The 15,440-nt window shown below is 41.5% G+C and overlaps 1 protein-coding gene across 2 annotated transcripts in view; it reads right to left on the reverse strand.

The window, feature by feature from the left end:
• The window catches only part of LOC137651240 (telomerase reverse transcriptase-like), a 117,555-nt gene that overhangs the window by 86,190 nt on the left and 15,925 nt on the right, over window positions 1-15,440 (reverse strand). For both annotated transcript variants that reach the window (XM_068384465.1, XM_068384466.1), the window contains exon 2: window positions 14,073-14,177. The gene's annotated coding sequence lies outside the window, so the exon portion shown is untranslated. The remainder of the gene's footprint in view (window positions 1-14,072; window positions 14,178-15,440) is intronic.

Consider the following 15,440-nt stretch of genomic DNA (forward strand, 5'->3'; position numbering starts at 1 on the left):
GTCGTTTCAGGTGGCGTCATAAAGAAAAACATTTCATTTGGAAGTCCTAAGGAAAATTAAGTAAAACATTGGTAATAACAAAATCAACATACTGTATACATCAATATAATCGATGCAAAAACTAACCTATACATATATGTGTACAGTACACTAAATGAGTTTGTTTCTTCATTATGATCAGAGATAAACGTAAACAAAACATTGGTTGCCATTTTTTATCGTGCTTTTTAGGTGTTTAGGAAACGCATGATATAAAATCGCCTTTAATATTTGTGCCTGTTTTAGTTTAGGGTACTGTAGTACATGCATTAAGTGTTCTGTACATTAAAGGGTAGTTTGTTAACAGTACTACGTACAAGGGAAGGTTTTAAAAGTCCGAATATACATGTTAAATAAATAGGTAAATATGGTGTCAATACTTCGCGGATTTTCACCTATCGCGCCCGCGTCTGGAACCTATCTACCGCGATAAACGAGGGTTCACTGTAATAAATTACTACATATAATTACACATAACATAACTGCATAATATGAAAGAAGGATGTAAATAACAATTATAAAGAAATAATAAATAAAAAATGTTTTTATTGTCACTTTACCTTAGAGACAGGCCAACGCAGGTGTAGGATTTGCTACACCAGGAGATGGACGATCGGCGAGAAGGTAGACATGGTGTTAACATGTTCTTTAAATAAATACTCTCTCTCTCGCTTTCTCTTTTGTTCTTTTTCACTATTAGTGTTAGAGACGTCTATTAATTTTTTCTGAGAGAGAGAGAGAGAGAGAGAGAGAGAGAGAGAGAGAGAGAGAGAGAGAGAGAGAGAGAGAGAGAGAGAGAGAGAGATTGAACAAAAATGTGTTTACATATGATTACAATTACATGTAACTAAAAAAGTAATATCAGCGAATCTGAATTCCTTTAGTAACTAAAACAAATATGGATACAAACACACTCGTGTGCGTATGTGCAAACACAAACACACGCACGAGGAGACACGATCGGCGAGGATGTAGAGATGGTGACTGCGATAACGTACCGCAACTTACACTACGGAAACTTTAATCTAACTTAGCTTATTTATTTTTTTTTATTTTCATATTTCACATTTTTTACATTTTTTTCTTTTGATTTTTAATTTTCATCACTTTCAGTGACGAGTTACGGTACATTATCGCAGTCACCATCTCTACCTCCTCCCCGACCGTCTGTCTCTTACTGCGTAGCAATTCTTGCACCTGTGTGTGTGTTTGTGCATACGCACACGAGTGTTTGTATCAATATTTGTTTTAGTTAATAAAGGAATTCAGATTCGCTGTTATTACTTCCTTAGTTACATTTAACTGTTTTTCAACTCGTTGATGCTGTTAATCATATATACTTTAAACACATTTTTATTTAATCTCTGTCTCTCGTAAAAAAAAATAATAGACGTCTCTAACACTTCAACAGCGAAGAAAGAGAGAGAGAGAGAGAGAGAGAGAGAGAGAGAGAGAGAGAGAGAGAGAGAGAGAGAGAGAGAGATTTTATTTAAAGAACATGTTAATGCTATGTTTAGAAAGAAACAGAAAAAGAGAGAGGACTTTTTTAAAAGAGCTTGTTAATGCTTTCTTGGTTTTCTTTGCTTCACTTTTTCCTTTCTTTCTGTTCATCACGCTGGCCCTTCTCACAAATGATCGTTGCCAACAATCTCTTTGTCCTTTATCCATATCAACAAAAGGCATTCTATCTCTTCCAGGGTATTGCTACGATGTCTTGTAATAATGATCCCCTTCGATGGATTATCTGCTTTAATGGCTGCCTTCTGCTTGATGATCGTCGAGCTCATAGGCCTATTCCGGCCATATTGTTTGGCCATATCACTCACATGCACACTGCTCTCATGTTTTTCTATAATTTCTTGCTTCAATTCTAATGAAAGAATTGCCTTCTTCCTTTTCTCACCACTACCTGTAATGAAACTTAGCTTCTTAGGCACCATGATTATAGGTAAAATAGAAAAGGAAATGTGAGAAAAGGAAGAAAATAAGCACTGTTAATAACAGACCAAACAGAGGACAACCACACGAGACGCACAAGAACAGAGAACTGAGCACTCGACGCTTAATGGTGTCCCTCTTACGTGCTGCCATCTACCGGCGTAAACAAGATCTACATCAGATGTTGGAGCATTACTTCGGGTGTCGAGACAAAAATTTGATGGAATTTTACTTCGTATGTTGGAACAATCGTATGTAGTGGTTCCACTGTATTAGACAAAATGGACCAGTTACTGGCCCATCTTACGGGTCTAATGGAAAACTTTCGCAACCAAGGTGAAACAGAGGATGCGAAACTCAAGATAGAGCTCTGTGAAGCTCCACTAGTCGTCCCACAAGGGTCATACAAGCGACCCAGAGACCAAGACCTCCCGACATGCTCCAAAACCAATCCCTGGAGGTACGTGGAGCTCATGTCGATTTTAGCCGGCAAACTCTACATCTCGGAGAAGATGGGAGCTGTTCCTTTAGACGAAATCCAGTTTTGGCCAAGCCTTAACGCTTTCCCTAATTGCTTCATTCGAATGAAGCATGAACCAACGTCAGAAAAAGAAACGGAACTGAAGGAAGTCATGATTCTCGACCATGATAAGGCACAGGCTATCTTGTCAAGTAGTCTGAGAAAGGCGGGTTACTCGATGTCGAAAAAGTTCACACCAAGTGAGATACCCTATTTTTTTGCTCCTGCTTCAATAGCATTCCCCTTTATGTGGAAGGCATTTAAATCTGTTGCCAAGGCAGGGGAGGCAGGCAAACCATGTCCTGCAATTGAGGAGTGCAAGACGCTGTCACTAGCCTTACCCATGCAGGAGAAGGATTGGAAGGAAGTCCACTTAACCTTTTCAGAAAGGAAACTAGACGCGGACGTCGCTGGACGACAGTTTAGCGGAAATCTCCCTAAACTCTCCGAGTTTCTTTTGTGCAAGGAACAAGAGACAAAGGAGAGACTTGCAGCCTCCCTATCCCTACAGAACTGCATAGAGTTGTGTTCAATCAATCAAAGTACCCCAGACATGCTCATGGTCTTCGCCAAAATGCATATGGCCACCTTAGTAAAAGACCTATATGCCTTTATGAAGGCTAGGAGAGGCTGTAGAGTTCGTGTTCACTGCTGCAACAGTGAAACATGAACCCAGGAAGCTGATATCTTCTAACATCTGGGGTACAGACCTCTTTCTAAACGAGGTAGTCAAAGAGGTGATTGAGAAAGCCACCACGGAGAATACGAGGCTTCTCCAGAAGTGGGGCATCTCTTCAAAGAGAAAGTCTTCCACGGATGTGGGTCCCCAACCTAAAAGGAAGACGGAAGTCTAGACTTTTTCCTCGGTCTGTTCAACAACATCCCACAGTTTCTACGACCATGGTGCCTCAGGCAGGTGGTCGAGGAGGTAAACCTGATCAGTCGAAGCAAAAAGATGCTTCTGGTAGGAGGGAGGTTCCTTCAGGATCGTTGGACCTTCAATCCTTGGGTCTAAGGCCTAATCAAGATTGGACTAGGATGGAAAATAGACATGCCTCCACCATCATTTCCTCAACTCTTCCTACACTCCAACCCCGTTCTAGGAGAGTATACCTTAGAGCTCTAGAGAATACAGGTGGTAAGGAAAGTAGAGTCCATCGAATTCCAGGGAAGGCTGTTTGGTGTTCACAAGAAGGACTCAAGAAAACTCAAGAGTCATTCTGGACTTGTTGCCATTCAACAAGTTCAAATAAAACAGCAAGTTCAGGATGTTATTCCTTCTGAACATAAAGACCCTAATTCAAGAAGGGGTGCTCACAGTCTTGATAGACCTGAAAGGTACCTATTGGGAGCTTCCAGTCAATCGTCCCCTCTCCTCCTACCTAGGATTCAAGTTACAGAGGATACCATATATCCTAAAAGCCATACTCGTCGAACTAAACACAGTTCTAAGTATCTTCACGGAATTGGCGGACACAGTCATGCAATAACCATGCCTAGAAACAGTTCAGGTGACAAAGTACCTGGACGAAAGGCTGGTGCGGGCAGCACCCGAAGCGGCTGGTCTCCGAGCATCCAAAGAAGTAATCCAGTTCTGGGAACATCTGGGATGCAAAATCAGCTTCAAAAAGTCTTGATTCTCTCCAGCTCAAAGGCTTCAATGGTTAAAAAACCATCGGAACCTGAGGTCACACTGGCTCTCCTTTCCCTTAGGGATGTAAAAGGAGATCGCAGGGTCGGTCAAGAGACTTCGGTAATCGGTCAGGATTCCAAGACGCTAACAGGAAAGAGTCCTGAACTCTCTCTAGTTCGCAGTAGTGACAGGCCCAGTGCTAAGAGCTCAGCTGAAAGATGCGTTAAGAGTCTGGAGAAGATAAGCATTAAACGCTCGGAAGAATGGAGTGTTCACTCCCATCAGAGGAAAGTCCAAGGGGCTTGGTCGTTTCTACCAAAGGCCATGGTAGTCCTGTTGAGGTTGGGGAAACTCTCTCCACGCAGATCAGGCCTCCTCAGGCTGATCTGGGACATCAAAGCGATAATGAGACGTCTGAATCGACAAGGCTCCAGTCTAGGTGATGTTAGCCATCCCTTACCTATCAGCAGTTCACGTACGATCGATCCGCAATGTGACAGCGGATGCTCTACTCAGGCTCAAGCCAACAGAGTCAAAATGGTCCACAGACGCAGACCTATTCTTTCCCAGATGGGAACAAGTCCCCGAGCTGCAAATCGACCCCTTCGTGACGAACATCATCAAGAAACCACCTCGATATGTAGCCCCATACGAGGATCCTCTAGAGGAGATAATGGACACCATGTCTCATGTCTCTAGTATGGAAGGGATGGACTCAGGAATTCCTGTTCCTTCCATCCAATCTCCTGCTGAAGGTCCTCAACATGCTGAGATCCTTCCAGGGAGGGGCAACTCTGGTGGCTCCCAAATAGCCCAAGAGCAACTGGTTCCCTCTAGTGAAGGAACTGAGGCTGAGGCTGGCCCTTGTACTGAACCCAGCACTATCTCAGAGGGTTCAAAGTTAATTGCCTTCGATTCATCACAGAGCCCAAACCCTTCATTTCACGATTTTCTCGCCCTAGCAGTTAGGAAAATATTTGGGAGCTCAGAAGGCAATATAGAATTCTTAGAAGAATACAAGTCTGAGTCAACTAGAAGACAATATGAGTCATCTTGGAAAAAGTGTTACACTTTTGTAAAAGCAAAAGGACCGAAAGAAATTTCAATGAACTTGTCTGTCCTTCCTTGTCCACCTTCATAATCAAGGTCTGGCAGCTAACACGATAACTACGTGCAGCTCAGCCTTGACTAGACCTCTTCTATATAATGAACTTCTGTCTGTCCTTTGTCCACCTTCATAATCAAGGTCTGGCAGCTAACACAATAACTACGTGCAGCTCAGCCTTGACTAGACCTCTTCTATATGCCTTTCAATAGGATCTGGCGAATGAAATCTTTAATATGACTCCAAAGGCATGCACAAGGCTTAGGCTTGCAGCACCTACAAGGCCCATCTCATGGTCTTTGCACAAGGTCCGACATTATGCCTCATATGTGAACAATGAAGATTCTTCCCTCAAGGATCTAACCCAGAAGATTATCTTCCTGTTCGCTATAGCCTCTGGGGCAAGAGTTAGTGAAATAGCCCTATCTAGAAATGAGGGCCACATTCAGTTCACAGAAGCGGGAGAACTGAATCTCTTTCCTGATCCAACCTTTCTCGCTAAGAACGAACTACCCACTGAAAGATGGGGTCCCTAGAGAATCTGCCCTCTGAAGGAAGTGTGTCTAAAGGTCTATCTTTGTTGAACTTCAGACTTCAGGGGAGGAGAACTCTTCAAAGGAGAAACCTCTGGATCAAACTTATCCCTAAAACAACTGAGGGCGAAGCTCACCTACTTTATTCGCAGAGCAGATCCTGACAGTACACCTGCAGGTCATGATCCGAGGAAAATTGCTTCATCACAACTTTTTTCTGTATATGGACTTTGAGTGTCTTCGCTCATATACTAGATGGAAATCATCCAGAGTGTTCTACAAACACTATGCTAAGCAGGTCCATGAACTGAAGCACTATGTGGTAGCGGCAGGTAGTGTATTAAAACCTGTCGTCTAATTACTGCGATGAACAGTTAATTGATTGGGACTATCAATTAAAGGGAAAAGGTGTCGACACTTCCGGTGTGATACCTTTTAAGTGAGTGTTACCATGGTGACACTAAGTCTGTTCAAAATCTCAAGTGTGGAATTATACAGATAACACTTGTGCCGTGTGTATGTAGTACACAGTGTTGATAGGATACATTTACAGAAATTATAAAAGAAAAATTTATTAAAATTTTCCAGTCTTAGAGTGGCACTCATCATTTCTTCCCTTTCAAGGGAGGGGAAAATAATTTCTGTATATGTTGCACGTATAATTCTTTTAACATGTTACATTCGTTTCACTTGTTATTCCATTTAGTCATTTATTAGAAATAAATGTCTATTAGAATGTAATTGCGTCCTAGTTCGCCCAGCAATTTGCGCATTAAAGATGCCAGAGCTCTTTGACTTACTCATTTAAGTAAACCTCATATCATTGTACAGTAAGCTTACAAACAATGGATATAGTGGACACATATTGTTCCGACAATATACAAACCGTGAGACCATTTGTATACCCAGTGAATACTTATGTTTGTTCATACAATATATGCTGACCTTGAGGCACCTTTTCTAGCGTCTAGTGTGACTCATCCCTGTAGGGGGCAGGAGGCACTAACATTGTCTATGATTAGTGATAATGACGGATAACGGTAACGTCATTTAACTCAAATGGTCCAGATGACCATAGAAAAATTGTCCCAAGGTTAAGGCACCGATGAAAATCCACAGATATAGCACCTAGTACTTTCTAGTAATGCGCTGGTAAACTTCGATCAGGATGACATGGCTTGAGCCCAAAAAACGGATTTTGAGCGAAGCGAAAAATCTATTTTTTGGTGAGAGACCCATGTCGTCCTGATGGACCCACCCTCCTTTTCTATAGAAAAGGCCTTCGCATAATCCCTCCAGAAACTACTATATCTGTAGCACCATGCTCAATACTATTAGGAATGTCCGCCATCTTGGATATGGCGCCATCCTGATACTCAATAGTAGTATGGGAAATAGGGTAACCTTGATAATGGCCCCCCTTCCAAACTTGCCACTCTTCCCCCTCGAAGTGAAAACGCTAATCGGGGTGAATATCGCTATGTGTCGTATCAAGATATACGTCCCCTGATTTATGCGATATGCTTAAAAGAATGTTAAGGATATTCGCGCCAGGAGTTAGAATTCTGGAGACCTAAAGGTAAATTCTCTGGGAATGTCACTGTAGTACATATATCCCTTGGAAGCTACTATTAGGAACCTTCCATCAGGACGACATGGCTGGGTTTTTATTTTCATAAACCTGGATTCTAGGGGGGGGGGGGAAACAGATTTTATGGGGAAAATGTGAGTTTTTATACAATGTACTGGTTTCAAGTTTATTTTATTTTTCCTGATTCTTTACCTTTACTATTAAAATTTAGTTATATTATTATACCCTCACTTCCCTTTGCATTTCAGCTGTCTACTTATAATCCTTGAAAAATTAAGAGAAAAATATAAAAATTAGTTGAACAGCCATGCAAGTAAGAGATCCTTTCCACTGTCTTAAGTTAGTGTTTTCTTGCTTGAGGGTACACTTAGGCACACTATTCTATCTCATTTCTCTTCCTCTTGTTTTGTTCAAGTTTTTATAGTTTAGATAAGAGATATTGTTACTCTATAAATATTTTATTTTTCCATTTCCTTTCCTAACTGGGCTATTTTCCCTGTTGGAGCCCTTGAGCTTATAATATCCTGCTTTTCCAACTAGGGTTGTAGCTTAATAATAATAATAATAATAATAACACTGAGGAATCAGTGAGATGAAGTGGTGGATTTATTAAATTATGATTTGAGTAAATGTTGAAAGAAATGTTGAGTTGCCGAGTGATGGTTGCTATAGAATTTGCAAGATATGTGAGATTTGAATTGTCTATGGAATATAGATGTTTGCTAGTTTATTTATTTATTTACTTTCCTCACTAGGCTATTTTTCATTTTTGGGGCCCTTGGGCATATAGCATCTTGCTTTTCCAACTAGGGTTGTAGCTTAGCTAGTAATAATAACAATAATGTTGCAGTACCCTATTTTAAGGGTCAAGTCAGACCAGCTTAGGGCTACTGTGGAGAGTTTGGGAAACAGTTAAGAAAAACCACTAAGCCATACACATGATAAAACTTATTGAGCTTGAAATGCAATCCTTCTCTAAGTTCTCTGACCTTTTTCTACGCGACCCAGAATCGCATAACCTATTAAATAAAAAAATCACATATTCGCAGGTTTGCGATAAGTACTCTCACAACCAATCATTTCAAATGGACCGTGCTCTTTAGCACCTACCATGCTTTGCGACGTTTCCCTCTCCACAATACCCCATAACTCATTTACAAGGCCTCAGCCTTGCATAGTTTCTTCTCGTGTGTGATTCCCTGCTTTGGACTTTTTTGTATAGTATCACACATTGTGATGTAAAAATCTGTTCGTATCCAGTATGCTTATAGTGATTTTAGTATAAAACATGATACCCATTGAACATTACACTTCCCCAAGCGCCGAACAGTCAATGGCTCAAAGAGATGCATCATCCTTCAAACTTACTGTGTAAAACTTAGTACGTACATGATTAATGGTGCTGTACCGATACTTTGTATTCTAATTTGTATTGTATTTAAAGGCAGTCCACAAGGTGTAAACATCCTGGTTGCAAACTTTCAGACATACGAATGCAACTACCTCAAGTAAAAATATATGTTCAAACTCCGCGGTTATAATTTTGAAATTAGCGCCACTCCGACTGGGTTCCGATCCAGTTGGCGTCACTCAGTGCGCCAACACCGACCCTCTTGAGTCAAAATCTTATGCTTGCCATTGTAATCATAGCAGCTGTTTGTCCATTTCAGTGAAAAGGATAAGTAGACATTATCATTAAAAAGAGTGGTGAGAAAAAGGCAAATATTGCACTGTACCTCAAATAAATCGTTAAATAATCGGAATGATACACAAGACAAAAATGAGTTATCCGATGACTATATATTCTACTGGCTTATATAATAGAGAGAGAGAGAGAGAGAGAGAGAGAGAGAGAGAGAGAGAGAGAGAGAGAGAGAGAGAGAGAGAGAGAGACTCAGCTGATCGACAGCATGGTCAGAACTTCGGCTCGGAGGGCAAGCTCCTTTGCGGATCCCTTCGGATAGAAGCTTAACAGGACTGGATCCCGAGTCAGAGGGAGAGATTGAATGAACGGAACATGATACCCAAGGCCGATCACTTTGATCATCTATGTAACTCCATGATGCTGGCATCTCGGCCAGAGGTGCTGAAGGCATCCAGGCCCCCACCACAGTGGTCGGGGATGAGGACTGATGTTCCTAGCAGTATCGACCCCCTCAGTCACTCCCTCTAGCTCCCTTCTTTCCCCTGAAGGCCTTGCTCCCTTTCTGGTCTTTGGGCTGAAAGGGGCGCTTGGACACCTTCGGAGGTCTGGAGGACCTAGAAGTCGAGGAGTTGGAGATAGCCTGATGATTACAAATAGGCTGGGACAGTCTTCTGTAGAACCTGGATGTCATGGCTCTGTGGAGGAGAGAATCATTTGATGATTTCATCTACCTTTTAGCAGCCCTATCAATCTCCTTCAGAACAAAGAGAGAACTCTCAAGCTTGGAATCATTCAAACGTGACACTTCTACTTTTGGTACTTGCCTGAGGAACTTGCCTATAATGGTGTCCTTCCTCTTGAGTATAGCATTCACCCACAAGTTGATGACGTGGTGCGACAAAAACTCAAAGGTTCAGGTAACTGACAATAGGACTTCCAAGGACTTCCTTGTGGACTCCTTTGAAAGATCGTGGGAGTGCACAATGTAGCCCAGGGTCCCCAAACCATAAGTTGACCCGCGAAGCAGCATGCATAGGGTACTTCATGCCATGTTCTATGTTGAGGAGCTCAACTGATGAAAGGGAGGCTGTCAAAGCGGAGAGGGTTTGAGTCAGAAGACCCTTCATCAGAGACTCCAACAAAAGGTCGAGGGACATGGTGAAATGTGGTTCCTTCTCGACCTAATGGTACTTCCTTTGTAACACAAAAGGAAGTGGTACAGACTGCGAGAAGGAACTAGAAGTTACAGCTATCAGAGTGATAGCTTTCCTTCTGGCAGTTGTCAGGCCCTAGGCCAGGCCAAAGCTGCACTGGTCTTAAGGGGCCTCCGAGTTTCGAAGATCTCATCTAGAACCATCTCACCCTTCCTGAGGGGTGGTACCTCCTTAGAGAATCTAGGAGAACATCATCTAAGAGGAATTTTAGGAGCCTGGGATGATACTAGATATAGCCTCTGAGGCAACAGGAGAGGCTCTTTTGACAAACGAAGGTGATCAGGACTAATAAGCACATTAACGTACTAATTAGGAGGCTCCTTGAACCTTTCTGGGAGATTATAGGCCAACTACTAGAGGGGGAAGACGCTGGAGGTGTTGGGACCACACTTACTCACGAATCGCTCGTGGAAATCACTGATTTATTCATGAAATTGAGAGATTCATGTGCAAAATCACGAGTTTCATATGACAATGAGTGCAATTAGCGAGCAGATGTGCTCTTTTCACGAGCATCAGGAACCGTATTGGAAGATAGAAGCCGTGAGGATTCCTGTTGCTCCAGAGTATTGCCTATACTAGACATAGTAGGCAGTGAGGGCCTCTGAACAGGGGCAACCCAAAGTGTTAGGGAGTGCGTCACAGAGGAACGCGTGCAGATGGACTGCACATTCGCTTACCTCTTCCTCTTGAAGAGGAACGTCTAGACTGATCGTGAAAGCGCGGTTTACGATCATGAACATTCTGTTCGTGATTGTGAAGCCCGCGATCGTGAACATTCTATTCTGTTCATGACTGTGAGCGTCTAGCCCGCTATCGTGAACGTCTTGAGCACATAGCTCGTGATCGTGAACAGCGCGCTCGCGAGCATGAATGTCGCCCTCGCGAACGGGAGCCTCGCCCTCGCAAACGTGAGCATCGTCCTCGTGACCTAGATCAGAGCAATCTAGAACCTGACCATCCTGATCTAGATCTAGACTGTCTTGCTCATTATCGTGATGACTGCGTGGAAGGTCCAAGAGGACTTCGCAGACCTCCAAAGAATAAGATGTTGAAGGCTCTGGAGATGGATCCTTCCTAGCACTGTGTTGAAGGAGAAGTAAAGCTTCTATGGTAGAGGAAGCAGTAACTCGTAAGGATGGTCACGCTTGTAACACGTCTGCAATGAGAATGGCTCCCCAGCGGCTGGAAGTGAAGGCACTCCTCTAGGGGAAGCAACTAACCCCCAGTAACCCGAGGTTGCCAAGATGTTTTCTGCTCTCCTGTTTGATGGCCCCTGGAGGAAATCGAGCAAGAAGGAGCTCTAGAAAGAGGTTTGGGATTGCGAGAAGAACACTCTTTCTTTGCCCATGAGGGAGAGAAACCACGCTTCGCTTTCTTCCTGCGCCGTCTAAACTTCTCCCATTGTGAGACAGACCACTCCCTGCGATACCCTCTACACGTTGGACATAAGGAGTGCGGGTTGGTATCCACCAAAGTCATGAAGGTACCATATGCGGCACCCTCGCAACTAGGACATGTCCATATGAGGGCGTCAAGAAGTACAAGCACACCTGAAAAGAGAAAGCAAAAAATTACAAAGTCCAATAACAGCCTTGGAGAAGAGAGGAAACGTCCGCTCTCTGCAAGCCAAAAGAAAAAAGTGACATAGCTCACAGCTTTGAGAGTATATATAGATGGCTGGGTAGCCCCCAGTTACACTCTGCTACCTACTCAAGTGGTTAGGCAGGGTTGGCCCCTCGCACTTTTAGTCTAATGGCTACCTTCCAGCTTCGCCGGAAGACAATCCACAATAAATAACGTAAGATTTGTTAATGTGGCAACAAATATTCACTGTGTAATACTGCAATGTTATTGTTATATTAGCTACAGTAGAGTAGTGTATACAAAATACTGTACTTCATAGTAATGTAGATATAGGCTATGAGTACAGTTTCAATGACGCAAATCGACCTGTCAAAAACCCTATACAGTGATCCCTTGTTTATCGCGGTAGATAGGTTCCAGACCCGACCGCGATAGGTGAAAATCCGCGAAGTAGTGACACCATATTTACCTATTTATTTAACATGTATATTCAGACTTTTAATACCTTCCCTTGTACAAAGTACTGTTAACAAACTACCCTTTAATGTACAGAACACTTAATGCATGTACTACAGTACCCTAAACTAAAACAGGCACAAATATTAAAGGCGATTTTATATCATGCGTTTCCTAAACACGCCAAAAAGCACGATAAAAAATGGCAACCAAAGTTTTGTTTACGTTTATCTCTGATCATAATGAAGAAACAAATGCACTTACACATCTGTGTATAGGTTAGTTTTTGCATCGATTATACTGATTATACAGTATGTTGATTTTGTTACTGTATTACCAATGTTTTACTTAATTTTTCTTAGGACTTCCAAATGAAATGTCTTTCTTTATGACGTATAAAGTACGCTCCATCTTCGATCGTAATAAAAAAAACGAAGGCATTTAACGCGCATGATGAAAGTGATAAATAATGATATTACAGTAAAAGCTTTTAGAAAATATGTTATTACAAATATTATTTACCGTATCTATATAAAATCACACATACGTAGCAAAGCAAGAAAACAATTTACGAGAGAGAGAGAGAGAGAGAGAGAGAGAGAGAGAGAGAGAGAGAGAGAGAGAGAGAGAGAGAGAGAGATTGTTTTACGTACGTAAATTTAAATTTTAAACAAAAAAATAGCCCCATTTCATATAAAATAGGTTATTACTGTAGTCTGTATAATACCGTAAAGTTCAGTACAGTATGTTGTTGTTAGTTGTGGCGATGAAATTCTGACGAAACAAAAACACGGCATTCGATTACAACAGCTGATTCATTCTCTCTCTCTCTCTCTCTCTCTCTCTCTCTCTCTCTCTCTCTCTCTATGTTATACAATACTTACATATACTGTAGATGAAGAAACTAAAATTAGTCTTCTTAGTGTCAATTAAATACGAAACGAAAAAATTATGCCGAGTTTACATCCATTTCAATCGTTGCTAAAAATACGGCATCTGATTTCATCAGCAAACCACTAGTCATCATTTTATTCTAGAAAATTGCTACTCTTTAAATAGTTAATTTCATATTAAGAAAGCGTGTACTTTTGTTTTTAAATTTCGGGTGTTTTAAAAATCGAGTATTGTTGACTTCTTTTGTTTTACTTTTGGCTGTGATCAGATCAGCTGACATCTAGCTGCCGCTCTTGAGAGCGTACGAATACACTAACAAAGTATCGTTTATACCATTTCTTAACTTAATTCAAACCGTCTATACAGTTGATATTACATAAGCACCAATGTGTTATAACCTATCAAATTTTTTTTGTTTATTACATTTAAAACAACACACACACACACACACTCTCTCTCTCTCTCTCTCTCTCTCTCTCTCTGTGGGCTACTTTTCACTACCTCCCATTCCTTACCTCTCTCTCTCTCTAACAAATGATATCTTTGTTGCTCCTCAAAGTTTCATTTATATTGGAAATCAACCATGATTCAATTTTCCTTACTTTCTCCAATCTCGCACCATCGGTCACATCGCGGCATTTTCGAAATTTCCGGAAAATCCGCGATATATGTATATACATGCGTTATGAAAAAAATCGGCGAAGTGGTGAATCCGCGATAGTCGAACCGCGAAGTAGCGAGGGATCACTGTAGGTAGGTATTAGTGTGGCAATGACTCATGTTATGTGTCCCTTAGTCTTACCGTGTACATAGTACACATTTACATGTACTGTACACTTACTAAATGTGTTCATTCATTAATATAATACTTATATTGTAATAGAAACCAATTAAAAACCATATTAGGCAGTACTTACGGTGTTAGTCAACCACTCTTAGTCAATGGGGAGCGAGTTGGTAGGTTAAGACTTGACTTAACCTAGGACAGCAAGTATTTGTGGATTCTTGTCCGTCTCTGGTACCTAACAAAGTTAAGGAGGGCTGATTGTATTATTGATAGCTTGTAAATTCTGAGACATGAAAGCTTAGATTGAAGAATACAATAATCATAATTACAACATGCTACAACATGAAATACTGAAGTTGAGGAAAATGGACTAATTGGTATACACAAAAAAAGCTTCTAGATTTACTGTTCTTCACTCACTAAAATTTACACAATAGTACCATAACAATGTACAGTAATATAACAGTTAACAGCTAAAAAAGGTAAAAAACCTGAAAAGAACACTATTCTCTCATATCTTCCATAATTCAAAGAAATAGGTTGTAAATATGTTTGTTCTACTTTAAATTATTTATCAAACTAAAAGTTACACAATAGAACAATGATAATGGATTTTTGAACCAGAAAACAACTAAAAAAAATTTTTTAAACTGCCTGGCCAGGCAAGAGGTTAGGTGTCCGGGTATCTACCTATGCTAACCCTGCTGACACTCACTGAAACTTCTTGCAAAAGCACACTTTCGTGGCCTGAGCAATTCGTGTGATTGTATGATACTAGCAATGTGACTTGTCTAGGTAAGAATTCTCAAAAGACGTGGAATTCTTTGAATTGACCATAGACGTTACTAATTTCCCACCTCACCAGAGGTACATGGCGATGCAACAAGTAAATATTTCTAAACCAGGTTACACAAGGGAAATGGTTATTACCTGCAGACAGAGGAGGCCAGCTTGCAGAGTAAAGTAGGGGCTGTTCCCCTAAAGGAGGGGAAGATGAAAGGAGCCAGAGACAACACCGGATCCCAGGCTCTCTCATAAGACGCAATAAAACAACTGTGGGACATCAATATCTACGCTTTTTTCTCGTTTTGCCTGATGAGAAGGGTGCTCAACAAGGCAAGATCATCCACTAGCTCGGCAATGAACCTTATAGCATCTTGCGGAATGGTTCCCGGATCTTCTTAGCTGCTAACATTAAGTCACTAGAGAGAGCTCTATCCGCGTGACGATCTACTCAAACAACCTCATGTGAACATCCACCAAAGAGTTGTGAAGCCTACATCTTCACACCTGGAGGTTATCTAGCACCTCCTCACACAGAGGATTTTTGCAACACACTGTGAAGATGTTGTCCAAATACCTCCGGGTAATCTTCAGCTGCTGCGCACCTGGCCAAGGACAGTTTTCTGTGGTTGGTATTGTGGAAGGGGTATCTATCCTCTCTATGACACTAGTCCAGCAAGAGTGGACTTCCTTGTGTACCTTTGGGAGGAAAAGC

The sequence above is a fragment of the Palaemon carinicauda genome, chromosome 12, assembly GCF_036898095.1.
Source record: "Palaemon carinicauda isolate YSFRI2023 chromosome 12, ASM3689809v2, whole genome shotgun sequence".
Lineage (NCBI taxonomy): Eukaryota > Metazoa > Arthropoda > Malacostraca > Decapoda > Palaemonidae > Palaemon > Palaemon carinicauda.